The sequence below is a fragment of the Capricornis sumatraensis genome, chromosome 17 (genome assembly GCF_032405125.1).
Source record: "Capricornis sumatraensis isolate serow.1 chromosome 17, serow.2, whole genome shotgun sequence".
Taxonomy (NCBI): domain Eukaryota; kingdom Metazoa; phylum Chordata; class Mammalia; order Artiodactyla; family Bovidae; genus Capricornis; species Capricornis sumatraensis.
Genome location: NC_091085.1, coordinates 39,307,465 through 39,328,700, shown reverse-complemented (window position 1 = coordinate 39,328,700; position 21,236 = coordinate 39,307,465).

The following is a 21,236-nucleotide window of genomic DNA, read 5'->3' as shown; positions in this document are numbered from 1 at the left end:
CTTGGCTTCAAGGATACAATATCTGTTTTTGTCTTTGCCTCTATTGATTTTTGCAACACTTCATTCCTAGTCCATTACATTTAATGATTCCCACTTCTATGACCAGAATTCATGATTGAAGGTAGAGATAAAGAAACCATTTTCCTTATCCACATTTCATTTTCCCATATAAAAATTTACTTCCTAGTATTATGCTGATACAGTAAAATATTTTAATGGCCATTTTCTACATATTTATACTAAATGTTTAGAATATATTTTATAATATGACTTTCCCTGGATAATCTACATATATGTACAGTCTGGAATTTAATCACCCATTTGTAAGCATTTTTAAAATCTATTCATTATACATAGATGCCTCTTAAAGTCTGCAGTATTAGAGATGGTGAAGGGAATGAGTTCTGTGTAACTCCAGGGTCCAAACTCCTAATTACTGTGATAAAATTCATTAGATTCAACAAAAGCCAATAGCTGGTTAGAGAAATTGGTCTGAGAGAATTTGGAAACTCTGTACACAAGAGGGCTGCTTAACAGCCCAGGGAAGCTGTGGCATGAAATTTCACAGAAGTCTCTTCTACTGCCCAACCCCCAACATCTATAGGAGCTCATATCTCCTCTAGAACTTTGACAAATTGCCAATAATAGTTCTGGGCATCTGGAGACAATAAACTGACACAGATGCTGATGTTCTCTTAAGAGACACTGCTAGCAATATCACTGTGGAAGTTTGTTTTGGGGGCATAGTTGTGAAATTGGTATGAGAGAGGGAAAACATAATGAGTGCTCTGGGGAGACTGTGGCTAAGTGGGGAGTCTTTATCTGGAGCTCCTATAGACGAAGATACCATAAGTGCTCTATCAAGATCAATTGGATCCTGTGATATAAAAAGGTTATTTGTATTAATATAAATTTATTTGTTCCACATGTTAAGAAGATCCAGTAGACACATACAACCTACTTGTATGTGAATATGATATGATCTCCCATATGTAACCAATTTTTCAGTGAACTAACAATTATATTATTTTTGAAAACTGCATATGTATAACCTATATAATACGGATCTCTTTTCAGTTTATCTAGGACCTTGCCAGAGTGTTCAGTATTGAATCAAATACGTATCAGTTTCTATCATAAGCTTGACTGATTCAATTTTCAGAAAGAGCTTAAGTCAAACTCCCGTCTAGGCTAAACTTTGACTAGAATGTCAGCCCCATGGGAGCAGTATCTGGTCAGCACTATTCACCACTTCCATATCCTTAGTATATAGAACAAAGCTAGGCATAAGCATTAATGAGATATTTTTGTATTAATGTGTTTCCTTTGACCTTAGATGGCCCATGCTTTATTGCAGTACAAAGGGGAATAAGTCTTATGTCTAAATATTTTTTTTTCACCTCACTCACAGGAGGTTGTCTTCCTTCCTTACCTATCCATCCACTCCCATCATCATACTCTTAATATACATCTCCTTCAGAACCTCAGTTTCCAATGTCTGCTTCCCATTGACTACCTCCTAATCTTCAAATTTACTTCTTCCAGTAGTTGGTTGACTTGGTAAAGACTTCCAAATTAATTTCCCCACCATCTCTCCCCATTCCTCATGACCCTCGTGTTTTTACTCTCCTTTCCCGACTGTTCTATAGTGTCTGTCCTCTGCTCTCTCAGCCCTCTCTCCCTCTGCAAAACTCCAACCCTTTTTAAATCCACAATTTAATTCAAGCTTTTGAACATTCTGGGAATAAAAAGACATGTAACAAGGCTGATTGGATATCTTTATATTTTCTACCATTCTTGGAAGCAATATGTTTTTCCTATTCCTGATGTTTCTTTCCAAATGAGTATAATTCAGTTAGCCTAATTCCAGATCTCACTGATTGCATTGTAAGAATTCAAGGAAAACAAAATGATATTATTTCAAATTAGATCCTATGAGAAGAAAGAGGAGGGGAGGGAAAAGAAGTTACAAGCTAATTTCACTATCATAAATTAAAAAAAAAAAAAAGTCAATATCCCTCCAAAAATGGGATGCCTAAAGGTATCATATAAAGGCATAAGAATAATTATAATTCTGTTATATTGCAAAAATAACCTCCCATTCTTCATTTCTTTTGTCTTCCACTATGATTCTGGGATTGGTCATAGTATTTCCTTTGACCTGTGTGAAGTTAACAAATATAATTCAACCAGAGGTTTGAAAAAGTACTTGCCTGTTGCTTCTTAGGCTCTTGCCATTCTGCCTTTGCCATAAGAAATCTGGTCTTGTCTGCTGGAGAAATGTAAGAGGAATGTAAGATACAGAGCTAAATTGCCCCAGCCAATAGCCAGCATAGCCCCAGAAGTAAGTCAAGTTTAAACCCAAGGAACAGTGCAGCTGAACTCACTAATCCATATACTCATGAAAAAGTTTGATGCTTATTGTTTTAAACATTGATTTCAAGGTGATTTTTTTTAATCCAGCTTAATAATGGAAATACAACCAATACAGTAACCATGAAAAAATGCAAACCTTTATAAATGCCAAAAGGTATACTGATACACACACACAGAAAGAGAACATTTAAAACTAGCTACGGAATGAAAATCAATGAAAGTGTGTATAATGTACAATAATATGAAAGAACAGAGACAAAGTTACTATTCATATTGACAGTTGTGTAACAGCTTAAATTACCTATTGATAGATAAAAAGAATTTCAAATTCCTAACAAAGCAAAATTCAACACTTTGTGCTACATTCACAAGACAGATCAGAAATAAATATTCTGAGTGGGTAAAAAATAAAAGAATAAGCAATATTACACCAGGCAAACACAGATAAAAAGAAAGCAAATAGACATCTGACAGCTAGAATTTAGACCAAGAAACATTAAAAGGAGAACACAAAAGGACACTTTATGATGCCTTAAATAAAAATTGAAAATGAAGATACAGAATATTAACATTTGTGCACAAATTCAGCAATATTTTCATATAAGCCAAATTAATTTGTGATAAAGGAACAATAAATAAATAAATTCTAATCATAGTCCTTGAGAAAAAAAAGTTTTCAAAAAGAATGCTATTGAAAACCAGCTAGTTAACTCAATTAGAAAGTAATGGCAGTAGGGGAATTAGGTTGGGTCTTGGGAAGAAAGCATAGAGCACAAAGTCAGAAATAAAGAGGGTAAAATTATCATCAACATAGAGGAAATTAAAAAAATAATGATTAAGAACATTACTTCGAATAATAATGCAAAATAATTTAAAGAAATGAAAATCTGGATAATTTTCTCTCTCTGCCAAAGGACTGTGGGGGAAAAGGAGAAGATGGGCTACACAGGCCAATTGTCATTGAAGAAATAAAGGAAATACTTGAAGAGTGGGTGTTGTTTATTTTAGTTGTTGACTAAAGTATTCTTTGTAGGTTAATGAGCTTAAATTAGTTAACAGTTGTTCAAATCTGCAAGTTTTGAGATCTTCACATAATATTTTTGAATTTCCTTCTCCTTTAAATCTGTCATATGTGCTATTTGTATTTCAAAGCTCTATTATTGTGTACAAAATATGCTGATTTTGGATTCCTGTATTTTTCTGTAGAATTAGTTCTCTTATCGTTTTGAAATCTTTTTCTCTAGTGGAACCCCCAAATTCTCCAAGGCAGCCTTCAACAATATGTGAACCATGAATTTCCAGATGTTCAAGCCAGATTTAGAAAAGGCAGAGGAACCAGAGATCAAATTGCCAACATCCGCTGGATCATCAAAAAAGCAAGAGAGTTCCAGAACAACATCAACTTCTGCTTTATTGACAACACAAAAGCCTTTGACTGTGTGGATCTCAACAAACTGTGGAAAATTCTGAAAGAGATGGGAATATCAGACTCCCTGACCTTCCTCCTGAGAAATCTGTATGCAGGCCAGGAAGCAACAGTTAGAACTGGACATGGAACAACAGACTGGTTCCAAATCAGGAAAAGAGTGCATCAAGGCTGTATATTTTCATCCTGTTTATTTAACTTATATGCAGAGTACGTGAGAAATACTGGACTGGATGAAGCACAAGCTGGAATCAAGATTGCTGGGAAAAATATCAATAACCTCAGATATGCAGATGACACCACCCTTATGGCAGAAAGTGAAGAGGAGCTAAAAAGCCTCTTGATGAAGGTAAAAGAGGAGAGTGAATAAGTTGGCTTAAAGCTCAACATTCAGAAAACGAAGATCATGGCATCTGGTCCCATCACTTCATGGCAAATAGATGGGGAAACTGTGGAAACAGTGTCAGACTTTATTTTGGGGGCTCCAAAATCATTGCAGATGGTGATTGCAGCCATGAAATTAAAAGACACTTACTCCTTGGAAGAAAAGTTATGAGCAACCTAGATCGCATATTCCAAAGCAGAGACATTACTTTGCCAACAAAGGTCTGTCTAGTCAAAGCTATTGTTTTTCCAGTAGTCATGTATGGATGTGAGAGTTGGGAGTATGAAGAAAACTGAGTGCCAAAGAATTGATGCTTTTCAGCTGTGATGTTGGAGAAGACTCTTGGGAGTCCCTTGGACTACAAGGAGATCCCACCAGTCCATCCTAAAGGAAATCAGTCCTGAATATTCATTGGGAGGATTGATGCTGAAGTTGAAACTCCAATATTTTGGCCACGTAATGTGAAGAACTGACTCACTAGAAAAGACCCTGATGCTGGGAAAGATTGAAGGTGGGAGGAAAAGGGCATGGCAGAGGATGAGATGGTTGGATGGCATCACTGACTCAATGGACATGAGTGTGAGTAAATTCTGGGAGTTGGTAAAGGACAGGGAAGCCTGGGGTGCTGCAGTCCATGGGGTCACAAGGAGTAGGACATGACTGAGTGACTGAATTGAGCTGAATGGAACCCCTTGTTTTAAGTCTTCTTTGCTGAATATTAATAAACATGTAACAGCTACCTTTTGGTTTGTGTATGCATAGGGTAGGCTTACCAGGTGGTGCTAATGGTAAAGAACCTGCCTACCAATGCACAAGACATAAGAGATGCAGGTTCAATCTCTGGGTCAGGAATATCCCCTGAAGGAGGACATGGCAACCCACTCCAGTATTCTTTCCTGGAGAATCCCATGGACAGAGAAGCCTGGCGGGCTACAGTCCATAGGGTTACAAAGAGTCAGACAAGATATGACTGAAGCAACTTAGCATGTATGAATTATATAATATATATATATTTAAATTAATAAAGTTTTTTTTTCTCTTTCTCTAACTAGCTAAGAAGTTAGCCTTTAGTTAAAAAAAAAAAAAAAAAAAGAAAGTCTGAATCTTGTGATGGTTGAAACAATGGAATTGGAGCATTGTGCACATCCAGAAGCTATTCAACTGATTTAAGAACTAAAAATCAAGGCTTACTGCTGGTAAAGTTTGGAAAGAATGAGAGAGAAGGGTAGGAAAAAAAACAGAGCCAGCAGCAACCAGTGGATTTGAGGTGGAGAATTATAGATTCTGGGAGAGAAGACAGGAACTGGGGCCAACCAGCCTGCTGGGCTTCATGAGAGGCACTGGGGAAAATGTTTCTAAAAAAGTGTTGTCCTGTGTCATGAATGAAACATCTCTTGAGTTTTGTTTTGCCCTGTGATGGATTTTAAAATTTGCTTTCGATAAAGAAAAATAGAAGTGTTGTCAGTACACAACAAACTTATTTCTTTACATTTCCATGCAAGCATATTAAAGTCTCTGAGAGGTTCTGATAGAAAACAACACTCCAATTTTTTTAATCCAGGATTATTTGGCCACCCCTCCCTGTACACACACACTCACGTTTTGGCCCTGATGATCATCTTCTAAGTCTAGCACTTGGAACACTGTTTGGAAGTGTTTCCTCAGATTACTATCCAATTCATGTGCGCTTTGGTTCAAACCTCCCTCTGCTTGTTGCCAGGACTCTGCCTGATCGACCTTCTCCTGATCTGCCTCTCAGCCTGTGACTATCCAAGTTGTGCTCATAAAACAATCTCTTCTCTGACATTTTTAAGTCATATATTCAAATATTGTATTTTTCTTCCTTATGTTTATTTTGTATCAGAACAATAAATTCCAATAAAATTACCTTTCTGGTGAGTCCCAACTCTGAAATCCTATGACTTTTTGATTTTGTTAAAAAGTGTTGCTTCACAGGAGAAAAATGATGGTAGAGGAGAACGCTTGTTGGGAATAATATTTCTAAGGGAGATTTAAAAGTCTTCTTTCCTTTTATAGAATTAAAAAATAGGCTACTACAATAGATTTATAACTCAAGAAATTGTGGCTGTGCCTTTCTCTAGAGCACCTTAAGAAATTATTTTTAAGATACCACCAAGAAAGCTGGTACTCTGTCATTCAAAACACTGAAATAACACTTTGGTTCTTAATGGCCACTGCTCAAACACACAAATGCCTTGATCACAAACAATATTTGGTGGCAAATGTCCATAGTCACAGGAATCATGATAATCTTTTCATAGTTTCAGAATGATTGCTGCTCTATAAGCAAATTTTACCTGAATATTTCAGTTGGGTCCTTTTTATAAGACTCCATGGAAAGATTTAATAACAGGAAAAATGTAGAGAGTGAACATCTTTACTGAACTGCAAAAGACCACCAAACTGCCTCTCAAAGTTTCCTTAATACAAAAAAAAAAAAAATGGAAAGACAAATATATAATATTGCTTGTATATGGAATCTAAAAAAACAATACAAATGAATTTATTTACAAAACAGAGAGTCACAGATGTAGAAAACAAACTTATGGTTACCCAGAAGAAAGTGGGAGGAAGAGATAAATTGGGAAATTGAAACTGACATATACACACTGCTATGTATAAAAACCAGATAACCTAATAAGGACCTATTGTATAGCACATAGAACTCTACTTACTCGATAATGGCCTATATGGGAAAAGAATCTAAAAAAGATTGGATATATGTCTATGTATAACTGATTCACTTTGCTGTACACCTGAAACTAACACATCATAAATCAACTATATGCCAATAAAATATTTTTGAAGGAGAAAAGCACTTTAATTCACAAATTAATCCATTCACTGAGACTTTATTTGTTGCCTTATATTAGTATTTATATTTTCTTACGTGGTTTTTCACTTTCATCACTGCTGCTGCTGCTGCTGCTAAGTCGCTTCAGTCGTGTCCGACTCTGTGCAACCCCACAGACGGCAGCCCATCAGGCTCCCCCGCCCCTGAGATTCTCCAGGCAAGAACACTGGAGTGGGTTGCCATTTCCTTCTCCAATGCATGAAAGTGAAAAGTCAGAGTGAAGTCTCTCAGTCGTGTCCGACTCTTTGCGACCCCATGGACTGCAGCCTACCAGGCTCCTCCATCCACTAAACTGTAATAAAACTGAGAACAAGAACCGTATTTGATATGGCTTTGCACCCACTGAATTGCCCAAAGAAGGATATAGTAAATTGAAGCACATTTAATGACTGGGAGAATAAGCTGAGTTTGAAAAATCAGGACAGATCAACTGTGCACGTAATGTCCACGGAATTAGAACACAGATATCAGGCAAAAGGTGTACTAGGAAGAGCATCATGAAGAGCCTAAAACATAAGAAAGTGATTGTAAAGCATTAAAAGAGAGACTTTGGGTTTCAACAGAAGAGGAACAACATAATGGCTTCCATAAAAAAGTAGTTAAACTGGAGTGGGGAAATACAAAATATATGCTCATGTTTGAGATCAGGGTAATGTGACAGGGAGAAAACAGATGAGAAGGCAATGGCACCCCACTCCAGTACTCTTGCCTGGAAAATCCCATGGATGGAGGAGCCTGGTGGGCTGCCGTCTATGGGGTCGCACAGAGTTGGACACGACTGAAGCGACTTAGCAGCAGCAGCAGCAGTCAGAAATTTTTATTGGAAAAAAGAGAAAAATACAATAAAGGTGTTAATAAAATTAGATTATTGAATAGGATATTGAGAAGTTAAGTATGTCAGAAGAGTTGATAGCATCAACCTGAAGAGTTGATGCTATTAAGAATAAAAGAAGAAATTGAAGAGAAAAATCTAAAGTTATTCAAAGAACAATTTTGATCATTGTGTGTGTGTGTGAATTAGTTGCTTAGTTGTGCTCAACTCTTTGCAAACCCATGGACTGTATCCCACTAGGAGTCCTCTGCCCATGAAATTCTCCAGGCAAGAATACTGGAGTGGGTTGCCATTCCCTTCTCCAGGAGATCATCCTGACCAGGGAAGATCTGAGGCACTGCAGGCAGATTCTTTACCATCTGAGCCACCAGGGAAGCCTTTTGGTCATTGGAGATAACAAATAAAATTCAGAATCCCTTGAAGTTTAAATTCAGCAGCACATAGTCTATCTTTCTGAGACTTGAAAAAGAGAAAGGTATAATTATCATTTGGATAGAAATCTGAGTTTCTTGGTCCTTTAATAAACTTCAATCTAAAAACATCATTGATATTTACATTGCATTTGAGGCAATTAAAACCAGCCATTCCCAGAAAATTTCTTCTCTTTTATCTGATTATATAATTGACTTTTTCCTTAACTTAGCTTGAAATTCTTAACATTAGAGTCATTTCTTTAAATTAAACAAGAAAACAAGAGAAAATTTTTTGAAAGCATCATTTACAAAGCACATAATTTACAAAAGCACAATGCTATTTCTGAATTTCCTTCAAATGTATTTATTCAAAATATTCTTTATTTTATTTGCTAATCTTGAGATCAAACAGTCAATTCTGAAGGAAAACAGTCCTGAATATTCAGGGACTTAGACTGAAGCTGAAACTCCAATACTTTGGCCACCTGATGTGAAGAATTGACTCATTGGAAAAAACCCTGATGCTGGGAAAGATAGAAGGCAAAAGGAGAAGGGGATGACAGAGGATGGGATGGTTGGATGGCATCATTGACTTGATGGACATGAGTTTGAGCAAGCTCTGGGAGTTGGTGATGTACAGGGAAACCTGGTGTGCTACAGTCCATGGGGTCACAAAGAGACACGACTGAGGGACTGAATTGAATTGAATCTTGAGATATTAAATATACACTTCTTTTTCTAAAAATAATTTATTTTGACTAAAGTTGATGTTGAAGTCTAAAAAGAAAGTAGAATGGCGAAAGGTGACTTGAGATATTTGAGTTATTGATTAATTAATATTGGTTGCAGCAGCAGCGCATGCCTGCTAAGTCACTTCAATCTTGTTCAACTCTTTGCAACCCCATGGACTGTAGCACGCTAGGCTCCTCTGTCCTTGTGATTGTCTGGGTAAAAATACTGTAGCGGATTGCCATGCTGTCCACCAGGGATCTTTCTGACCCAGATATGGAACCCTTGTCCCATTAAATCTCCTGCATTTGCAGGAAGGTTCTTTTACCATTCGGAGAAGGCAATGGCACCCCACTCCAGTACTCTTGCCTGGAAAATCCCATGGATGGAGGAACCTGATAGGCTGCAGTCCATGGGGTTGCTAAGAGTCAGATACGACTGAGCAACTTCACTTTCACTTTTCACTTTCATGCATGGAGAAGGAAATGGCAACCCACTCCAGTATTCTTGCCTGGAGAATCCCAGGGATGGGGGAGCTATTACATATGATAATGAGTGGGAGGATCATTCCGACAATTGGGGAACCACCCACTCCTTAATCTTTGTATAGTGCCTTGCTTCCCTTGTGGCTCAACTAGTAAAGAGTTCGCCTACAATGTGGGAGGGAGAAGGCAATGGCACCCCACTCCAGTACTCTTGCCTGGAAAATCCCATGGATGGAGGAGCCTGGTAGGCTGCAGTCCATGGGGTTGCTAAGAGTCAGACAAGACTGAACAACTTCACTTTCACTTTTCACCTTCATGCACTGGAGAAAGAAATGGCAACCCACTCCAGTGTTCTTGCCTGGAGAATCCCAGGAGTGGGGGAACCTGGTGGGCTGCCGTCCATGGGGTCGCACAGAGTCAAACATGACTGAAGTGACTTAGCAGCAGCAGCAATGTGGGAGACTTGGGTTCAGTCCCTGAATTGGGATGGTCCCCTGGAGAAGGGAAAGGCTACCCACTCCAGTATTCTGGCCTTGAGAATTCTATGGACTCTACAGTCCATGGGGTCCCAAACAGCTGGACATGACTGAGCAACTTTCACTTTCACACTCTACCAATAGCACCACCTGGGAAGCATCTGGTTGAACTAGAGATAGCATTATAATTGAATATAAGTCTTGGAGAAGGGAGGCGATCTGCAAGAAAAACAAAAATAATTGAGCATAGGATTATGACATGAAAATAAGAAATCCATATTGGATTCAAAAAAAAAAAAACCCGCAACATATTGACAACATTATCTTTATCAAGAGTTTATATTACGCTGATATAGTACAGTCTACCTCCTGGAAATGATGCCAGGAAGCTATCTTGTTTTCCATCAAACACCAGGACTTTCGTGACACTACCATGCTTCTTTACTCAGTCTGAAGGAAGTATCTGACCCTTCCTCTCTCTTCTAGAATATCTGTGCTTAGACAGAGCTAGAAATTCTATAAGGAATTTTAGGAATGGATGTGAAAGGAATGAAAAAGGAAACAAAACCATGATTTTAGAAAATAACACAGCATTCCATATTCTAGATTCATTTGAATTTTTTATACTTATATTAGAAAATTTTTACTTATATAATATTTTATCATTCTAATATAATTATCTTGTTATGCTCATTTATTAAGTTACCTGAACTATTATTTTTAACTTTTAATTTTGTACTGGGGTATAGCCAACATAGCAGTGAAAAGAAGAGAAGTGAAAAGCCAAGGAGAAAAGGAAAGATATAAGCATTTGAATGCAGAGTTCCAAAGAATAGCAAGGAGAGATAAGAAAGCCTTCCTCAGCGATCAATGCAAAGAAATAGAGGAAAACAATAGAATGGGAAAGACAAGAGATTTCTTCAAGAAAATCAGAGATACCAAGGGAACATTTCATGCAAAGATGGGCTCAATAAAGGACAGAAATGGTATGGACCTAACAGAAGCAGAAGATATTAAGATGAGGTGGCAAGAATACACAGAAGAACTGTAAAAACTAGATCTTCATGACCAAGATAATCATAATGGTGTGATCACTCACCTAGAGCCAGACATCCTGGAATGTGAAGTCAAGTGGGCCTTAGAAAGCATCACTACGAACAAAGCTAGTGGAGGTGATGGAATTCCAGTTGACCTATTTCAAATCCTGAAAGATGATGCTGTGAAAGTGCTGTGCTCAATATGCCAGCAAATTTGGAAAACTCAGCATTGGCCACAGGACTGGAAAAGGTCAGTTTTCATTCCAATCCCAAAGAAAAGCAATGCCAAAGAATGCTCAAACTACTGCACAATGGCACTCATCTCACAGGCTAGTAAAGTAATGCTTAAAATTCTCCAAGCCAGGCTTCAGTAATACATGAATCATGAACTTCCTGATGTTCAAGCTGGTTTTAGAAAAGGCAGAGGAACCAGAGATCAATTGCCAACATCTGTTGGAGCATTGAAAAAGCAAGAGACTTCCAGAAAAACATCTACTTCTGCTTTATGGTCTATGCCAAAGCCTTTGACTGTGTGGATCACAATAAACTGTGGAAAATTCTGAAAGACATAGGAATACCAGACTCCTGACCTGCCTCTTGAGAAACCTGTATGCAGGTCAGGAAGCAACAGAACTGGACATGGAACAACAGACTGGTTCCACAGGAAAAGGAATACATCAAGGCTGTATATTGTCACCCTGCTTATTTAACTTCTATGCAGAGTACATCATGAGAAATGCTGGACTGGATGAAGCACAAGCTGGAATCAAGATTGCTGGGAGAAATATCAATAACCTCAGATATGCAGATGACACACCTTTATGGCAGAAAGTGAAGAAGAACTAAAGAGCTTCTTGATGAAGGTGAAAGGGGAGAGTGAAAAAGTTGGCTTAAAGCTCAACATTCAGAAAGCTAAGATCATGGCATCTGGTCCCATCACTTCATGGGAAATGGATGGGGAAAGAGTGAAAACAGTGTCAGACTTTATTTTTTGGGTCACCAAAATCACTGCAGATGGTGACTGCAGCCATGAAATTAAAAGACGCTTACTCCTTGGAAGGAAAGTTATGATTAACCTAGATAGCATATTAAAAAAGCAGAGACATTACTTTGCCAACAAAGGTCCATCTAGTCAAGGCTATGGTTTTTCCTGTGGTCATGTATGGATGTGAGAGTTGGACTGTGAAGAAAGCTGAGCGCCGAAGAATTGATGCTTTTGAACTGTGGTGTTAGAGAAGACTCTTGAGAGTCCCTTGGACTGCAAGGAGATCCAACCAGTCCATTCTGAAGGAGATCAGCCCTGGGATTTCTTTGGAAGGAATGATGCTAAAGCTGAAACTCCAGTACTTTGGCCACCTCATGCAAAGAGTTGACTCATTGGAAAAGACTGATGCTGGGAGGGATTGGGGGCAGGAGGAGAAAGGGACGACAGAGGATGAGATGGCTGGATGGCATCACTGACTCAATGGACATGAGTCTGAGTGAACTCCGGGAGTTGGTGATTGACAGGGAGGCCTGGCGTGCTGTGATTCATGGGGTCGCAAAGAGTCAGACACGACTGAGCGACTGAACTGAACTGAACTGAACTGTAGTGTGTATTCATCTATCGCAAACTCTCTAACTATCCCTTCCCCCTGTCCTTTTCCTGAGTAACCATAATACCTTATATATTAAACCATGACTTTGATCAGTTATTTCTCTATTGTAAATTCATGAAATCATTAATATTTCTGATTAAAATGCAACATTTTGGAGTATAAACTTGCTATATAAATTGAGTAGTTTTTGGATAGTTTTATAGAATTAGTCTTTAGATATTTAACAGCAGTCATAACAAAAATATTTAGTTACCTAGGAACGTGCTTTTTATAGTTAAATACAGCACACTCAATAAAGTCTAAAAAATGTTCACAATTTTGAATTATTTTCTTTTAATTGCCAATATTTCAAACCTCTATTCTGGAAACAAGTTATTAGTACTGGATATTAATTAAAATAACCCTTAGATAGAATATTACAAAAACTATTAACAGTGAAAAGCTCATTTGAAATAATTATTGCAAACCAATAAAGTATTTTGCTTTAAGATGATGCTTACCAAAATTTAAATTTTAATATAGTCACATGCCTGTTAAAAATTCTAGTATGTAGCACTTGCATTTGAAATGTATCACTTGGTCCAAAGAACATTTTATCCAAATTATGTGAAACAGAGACTTAAAAAATAGAGATATGAATGTAACAGTTCAGTCCAATTCAGTTCAGTTACTCAGTCGTGTATGACTCTTTGCGACCCCATGAACCACAGCACGCCAAGCCTCCCTGTCCATCCCCAACTCCCGGAGTTTACCCAAACTCATGTCCATTGAGTCGGTGATGCCATCCAGCCATCTCAGCCTCTGTCGTCCCCTCTCCTCCTGCTCCTCCTGCAGGTTTCTTTTCCTCAGCTCTGCCCTCTAGGCTTCTCACTGTGGCCACTGGCTCAGGCCCAACACCTCTGCCATCCACCTCAGTAGCTAAACCTCTTCACCCAGCCCTGATGCAACAGTTCACTGTCATCATCGTAAGGCCTACATGTGGTGTGCTGTCCTGGATGTTCAACTAACCAATGGACACTTTAATTTTAAAAATGACTGTGAATAAAATGTCTAAAATTCAGCTGACTACCTCTCTCCCCACAACACAAATAGTTCTTGCCACTGTCAAATTTATTTTTAAAAAATTCCTATAAATATTAATAGTCTTGCTACTTTGTTACAAGTTGCAGTACTTCATGTGCAAAGAAGGGCACATAACTATGGCCTGAGGGGTCAGGAAGGAAATCAAGGCCTCCTCCCTAGGAAGCTGAGATTGCTTTGGATGGCCTATTCAGGGAGAATGAAGGACACAAAAGCTTTCAGATGAGCATTACTACCACTACAACTTTATTTTTATTTAAAAGAATAACAATAGAATCTATAAAAAGTTGCTAAAGGTACTGTTTCCATGGTAAGAAAAATATATATATAAATAACTTCTCCTTGGAAGGAGATTTTAAAATATGCAGCCAAAAAATTAACAAAATACTATATTTCTATTTTCAAAGTATTTCATGTCAGGAAAGCCCCAAACTGTCGCTCTTAAGGATTATCTACTTTTTAAATTGTCATTTAATAGCAAAGAAATGCCTTTTGTGGGTTCTTGGTTTTAGAAAGATATCTTATAACCAGTCCTTTTCCAGAAACACACTTAGTTCCAGAGCCATGTAAATGTTCTAACAGAGAATCCTTTTGAAACAGAGATACAAATAGTTATAGCTTATTCCAAACATAAACACACAGATAACAAACATAACTACACCTTTTAATCTAATTTGAGAAAGCATTTTTCTCCCAAGAAAGAAGATATAAAAATATGAATTAACATTTTTAAAAGCTCAGAATAATTTACTTTCTAGAATTAAAAGTTCATAGTTGATGTTACAAATAGACACAAAATCTGCTGCCTCATTTCCTAAGTTTTCTTTGTCAGTATCGCTGTGAAAACGTCCAAGAATTTATTGTCTGTTCAGTTCAGCCAGTTCAGTCGCTCAGTCGTGTCTGACTCTTTGCGACCCCATGAATCGCAGCACGCCAGGCCTCCCTGTCCATCACCAACTCACGGAGTTCACTCAGTCTCGCGTCCATCGAGTTGGTGATGCCATCCAGCCATCTCATCCTCTGTCGTCCCCTTCTCCTCCTGCCCCCAATCCCTCCCAGCCTTCAATAATCAAGTAGGACAGATGCACCACTAGGGCTCTGTGGAAATGTGCTAACTGGAAGAAATGTGGATCATCATCACCCTCATATTTTTTTTATGTGCAATCTGACCCTTGTCCTGCAGCCTCCACTCTGATGAATATACACAATTCCTCTAAAAGATAAATTTTTATTATTGTCCTTTGTTAATACATTTTTCTAGTTAAAGAAGTTGAGTTATATATTCAAGGGTAGCAGAACAAATAAATGTTCACCTAAAGCCTTTTCTAGGCTCAAGTGCATAGCACTGCAGTGTATTGCAATGTAATGTAATGTCCCACTCTGATCAATTCTGTGTAATCGCATGAAAACAACTGCTTTCTCAGCTTTGGCTACCCTGACTTTAAAATCTCCTTCAACCTCTTGCCAGCTCTAAACTGGAATAGGTTTGAGTGTGAGTGACATGAGTGAGAGGTGACTCATCTCTGCCACGCATCATTTTGAAGGATGCAAAATTAACTCACTTTCTCTCCATCCGTGTAAATGGAAAAAAATGAAAGTCATCAAAATATGCAATTATTTCACTGTGTAGTTTGTTAATTATGCTCACCTCCCTTTTCTAATTGTAAAGATACTTCATAGCCGTCTCTGTAAAGAGCAGTCCCAGTTTTCATTAGTGGGTTCTGCAGCTGCTTGGAGTTGCTGGCAAGCAGCACCATTTAAGGCTGTGTAAGTCTAAAATGTTTTCCCTAACGTTTCAGTTCATATTGAAAACAGACACACACTCTTGAATGTTTAAAGCAGAATCGTTTCTGGCCAAATTTTCAGTGTCAACACAAAAACTGCAGAAGAGATTACATTTTGGTTTTCTATTTTTTCCCAATGATTTCAAAAATCAAGAGAATAAAGGAGGAAGAAAAGAAAATCCACTACACATTTTAATCCAAGTTTACATAGATTGATTTTAAGGAAATGGTAAAAATCTATTAAGTCTTTCCAAGGAGGTTCATAGAAATTGAATACTTAAAGAGACTTGCTTCTAAGAATGTGAAACAAACAAAACTTTTATAGAGATGTTATTCCTTAAATATCATAATTCACTCTCTAGTGTTTGAGTGACTGATCAAAGAATATCATTTCAATGATATTCCTCAGAGGATAATTGGAGTGGACTGACTACCAAGAACAGCAGAAGAAACCAATCGTAAAACTATCTCACTATTGCTAGTACAGGACAGCTAAATGAGAGAGAGATGACATTTCTCTGTGTAGTGGAGAATCCAAGTATCTTACAGTTGGATCTCCATATTCATGGTTCCTTCATAACAGGATTTCACATCTTTGTAGTCAACCATGATGATGGATCACATAGTACTGCAGTATTTATTGGGGAAAAAAAAATCAGTGTATAAGTGGAGCCCAGCAATTCAAACCTGTATTGTTCAAAGGCCAACTGTATGCAGCTAAATTAATATGGGAATCCTTCAGTTTTTAAGACTAGTTTTAAGATGATAACAGAGGAGATTCTTTTTTCCAGGTGAAGTTATATTCATATGCATTGTGGCTCTTGATAACATTACCTTGAAAGGAAGGACTCAGTCACTAACCCTTTGAAGATACAGAAATGCATATTTCTGAAAGAACAAAACAGAGGAGTATTTTGCAAAGAGGAAAAATTTCTTATTGAAGACAAATACCATTTCTTCAAATTTTTTATTTGAAATTTTCTTGCACTATTCTCAAAAAGATTTATGTCATAAAGTTTGTTAATAATTGATAATGAAATGATTCCTTTTAAAGAATGCTAGTAATATCCCAAACCATGTAGTAAGAATGTCTGTTTAGTGTCAGAAAATTTAAAAATCTTATTTTTTATAAGCAGTTGCCTGTCAGAAACTAGAGTTAATCTTTTCTATTGCTTTGAAACATTTCCCTTTTTGTTTTCATAGAATAATGTAGTAGACAATCTAGAATATATTTTTTACTTTTTACACATAAAGTGAAGTTTATTGTAATGAAAATGTAATGAATATGAAATGACAAGGAAAATGAAGAACTAAGATGGCACAAGTGAAAGACAATTAAGCCCATGAAAGCAGCCAAACTTACATTTGATGAGCATAAAATAGTGAAAGACATTTGAGACCCACGTTCAATCCCTGGGTTGGGAAGGTCCCCTGGAGAAGGCAATGGCAACCCATTCCGGTTTTCTTGCCTGGAAAATCCTATGGATAGAGGAGTCTGGCAGGCTACAGTTTATGGGGTCACAAAAGAGTCGGACATGACTTAGTGACTAAACTTAAACAACAATGATCACATTCATACTTAGATTCCAGGATTTAATACAGTGGATTATGGAAGGGTAAAGAGAAGCTGACCAGCAACAAACAATAGAGCTAGGATGGGTAAAAATGTTATACCTTCAGTAAAAGGGGAGCAGAATATATCTATCTATTGCCAAAATGAGACCAAAAGAAGCCCTATTTTCTCTGTTATGCTCTGAGTAGAACACTGTCATTATCATCATCATCACCATCTTTTTCATCAGTATCATCATCATTTATCACCACGTTCCAAATTTTGTCACTGCAAACCTGCTCCCAGATAGACCAGGAACTCTATGTTACCCTCCCACACACCACCACTCTTTGGGGAAACTCAAACCAAGAAGTACCACTGGAATGTTCCTAGGTTTGCAGCTGCCTGAACCTAGGAAGAAACAAACCTCAGATTAGCCTGAGTAAAGTGTGCTCACCTGTGGCCACTTGGGATTGCCCCGTGTTAAGTCTTCAATGGTTAAAATTTAGTCCAATTACATATGAACATATATATATATATATATATATATGTGTGTGTGTGTGTGTGTGTGTATGTATGTATGTATATAATACACTACCATGGGAGAAAAATCAATAGAAAGAAATTTATTTAAACCATTCTTAAGAGAAAACGAAATTATGAGATACAGGATGTAAAGTAGATCTGTATGAAGCAATTTAAAGAGACAAAATATGAACTCAATAAGCATGGTAGAGGGCTTGCCAAAATGACCAGAATCAGTGGAAAATGAGTTAAAAAGAATTTCTAGGAAGAAAATAATCTTGCAAATAGAAGAAAGGACAAGTGATATACAACTGAAGAGCATCAATAGCTCAAAAATAAAAGCTGAAGGAGTGCCCCAGTATTCAGCATGGAAAGCTAAAGACACAAAAAATGTAAAAGAGATGTTGAGACATGGAATATGGAATGACAAGGTCTACTGAGATACTGTGATGTAATAAGAACTGTATATTTGACCTTGGTCCCTGGTTCCTGACACAGAGCTCCTAAAACCTTTGTAATCTCCTGAGAGATAAGGTGGCAGGAACATCGATTGTTATAATAATTTGGTCTTAGTTTCCAGTTCCTGACACAAGAGCTTGTAAGACCCTCGGAATCACCCAGTGATGAATCTCTAATTCTGTGCTAATTCAATGACTTGTGGCTGGGGACTGCAGATAGCTTCAAGATTGAAGACTAACTGCATGATTAGAGATTTCAGCCCCACCCCCAACCTCCAGGTTGGAAAGAGAGGCTAGAGACTTAGTTAATCCCCATAGCCACTGATTTAGCCAATCTTGCCTTAATGATGCAACCTCCACGAAAACCCTAAACAATAAGCCCCGGAGAGCCTTTGGGTTGGTGAACACATCCACACGCTGGAAGGATGGTGAACCTCAACTCCAGTGGTTAGAAGCTCCTGCACTTGAGAGGCTTCCAGATCTCACTCTGTGTACCTCTTCACCTGGTTCTCCATCTGTGTCCTTTATAATATTCTTGATAATAACCCAGTAAGTGTAAATAAATATTTCCCTGAATTTTGTGAGCCATTCTAGCAAATTATTAAACTGGAGGAGTTGTGGGAACACCCAACTTTGTAGCAAAATTGGACAGAAATGTTAGTACTCTGGACTTCCCAGGTGGCTCAATGGTAAATAATATGTCTGCCAATGCAGGAGATGCTGGAGACGTGGGTTTGATCCCGGGGTTGGGAAGTTGAGAAGGTCCCCTGTAGGAGGAAATGGCAATGCCACTCCAGTATTCTTGCCTGGAAAATTCCATGGACAGAGGAGCCTGGCAGGCTACAGTCCACAGGGATGCAAAGAGTCAAACACTACTGAGGGACAGTGTGCACACATGCAGACATGTAACTACTCTAGGGACCATATACTAGGAACTGGCATATGAAGAGGGGCGTGGTCTTGTGGGACTCAGTCCTTCATCTGCAGGGTCTGTGCTAACTCCAACTGGTTAGTATCAAACTGAATTAAACTGTTGGACACCCAATTAGTATCTTCAGAGAATCAGAGAGTGGGTTGGTATGGGAAAAGGAAAACAAGCATTTGGTGTCAGAAGTGTTATGAGCAATGGAAATAGGCTTCTTTAATCCACATAACTGTAGTGGGAGTTACAGAAGAAGGAAAGAGAGAACAAAACAGACAATATTAGCAAAAATAATGGCTGAAAAATTTCCAAACTTAGAGATAAAAATTTTGTCTCAGCCATAAGGTAATGGAGTAATATATCTCAAGAATAATACTCCAAAAGAAATCCACATCTAAGTTCATCATAATGAAACTACAAAATGTCAAAGGCAAAGACATGAAGAGCCTGGACAAAACAAGGACACATAACCTAAAATAAATAAAATAAATGTTTCCAGAAAGTTTTTCACCAGTAACAATGAAACATAAGACTTCCAAATTCTCTGGGAATGTATCTATCTGGGCATTTGTATCCTAGAAAAATAATTTTTCAATAGAAATTGCAAATTAAAAACTTTTTAATACAAACTAAAATAGAGAGTTTACAATGAATACAATTTATACAATTCAATAAAGAAACCTATAAATTACCTAGTTTAAAAGGAAAAACAATCATACCATGAGGAATATCTATAGTCAGAAACGGTGAAAAAAGACACAAAGAATAATGTAACACCTCATTTGAATAAAAATTATACACTAATGAACAATCCATGAGGTTAAAATAATACAGGATGAATGAAAATCTGAACAAACATAACATTTTCAGCTGGGATTTATGGTTGAAGTATTCTAAGAAATGTTACATGTGAAGAGAATATATGAGCATTAAATTTAGTGGTAGATTTTGTAAGATATGCTTGGCAAAATTCAAATCTAAACCACTAGAAAGTACACACAGTACATATTTTACAAACTAGTAGGACAATGTGAACTTTAAAATAAAGCATCATAACAAACGAAGGCAAGGAATAAGTAGGAAAACCTTAGAAAAATGGGAAAACACAAAATATATCAGAAATATACAAGAATATATTGAGAATCACAATACATTTAAATTGATTAGATATACTATTTTAAATTGATTAGCTATATCTTTTAAGCATCTATATACCATTTTGCAAAAAAAAAGGCAGATATATGCTATTTATGAGATACACACATTTAAAATATGGGAAGAATAAGTTGAAGACATAGAAATGCTAAAAATAAATGCTTTCAAAAATATGAGAAAATATTTACAAAAAGAGCTGAAAAGAATTGTGTTAATATATAGCAAAGTGTGACAAAAATTAATATAAAAAAGCAGAGTGTGGCAAAATATTTATTAGGAGAAAAGGTCATTATAAACTGATACATTTAAAAACAGTTAATTATAATTCAAAATTTGAGTATATCAAATTAAACAATCTTAAAGTATTTGAGAAAACCTCAAAGAATAATTAAAAAGTCCAGAATCAGAGTATTTTGTTATTCACTTCAGTCACTTAGGTGTCTGACTCTTTGAGACCCCATGAACCACAGCACGCCAGGCCTCCCTGTCCATCACCAACTCCCGGAGTTCAACCAAACCCATGTACATCCAGTTGGTGATGCCATCCAAACATCTCATCCTCTGTTGACCCATCTCCTCCTGCCCTCAATCTTTCCAAGCATCAGGATATTTTCAAATGAGTCAGCTCTTCACATCAGGGGGCCAAAGTATTGGAGTTTCAGCTTCAACATCAGTCTTTGAACACCTAGGACTGATCTCCTTTAGGATGGACTAGTTGGACCTCCTTGTAGTCCAAGGGACTTTCAAGAGTCTTCTCTAACACCACAGTTCAAAAGCATCAATTCTTTGTTGCTCAGCCTTCTTTATAGTTCAACGCTCACATCCATACATGACTACTGGAAAAACTATAGCCTTGACTAGAGGGACCTTTGTTGGCAAAGTAATGTCTCTGCTTTTTAATATGCCATCTAGGTTGGTCATAACTTTCCTTCCAAGGAGTAAGCGTCTTTTAATTTCATGGCTGCAATCACCATCTCCAGTCATTTAGGAGCTCACAAAAATAAAGACAGCCACTGTTTCCACTGGTTCCCCATCTATTTGCCATGAAGTGCTGGGACCAGATGCCATGACCTTAGTTTTCTGAATGAGCTTTAAGCCAACTTTTTCACTCTCCACTTTCACTTTCAT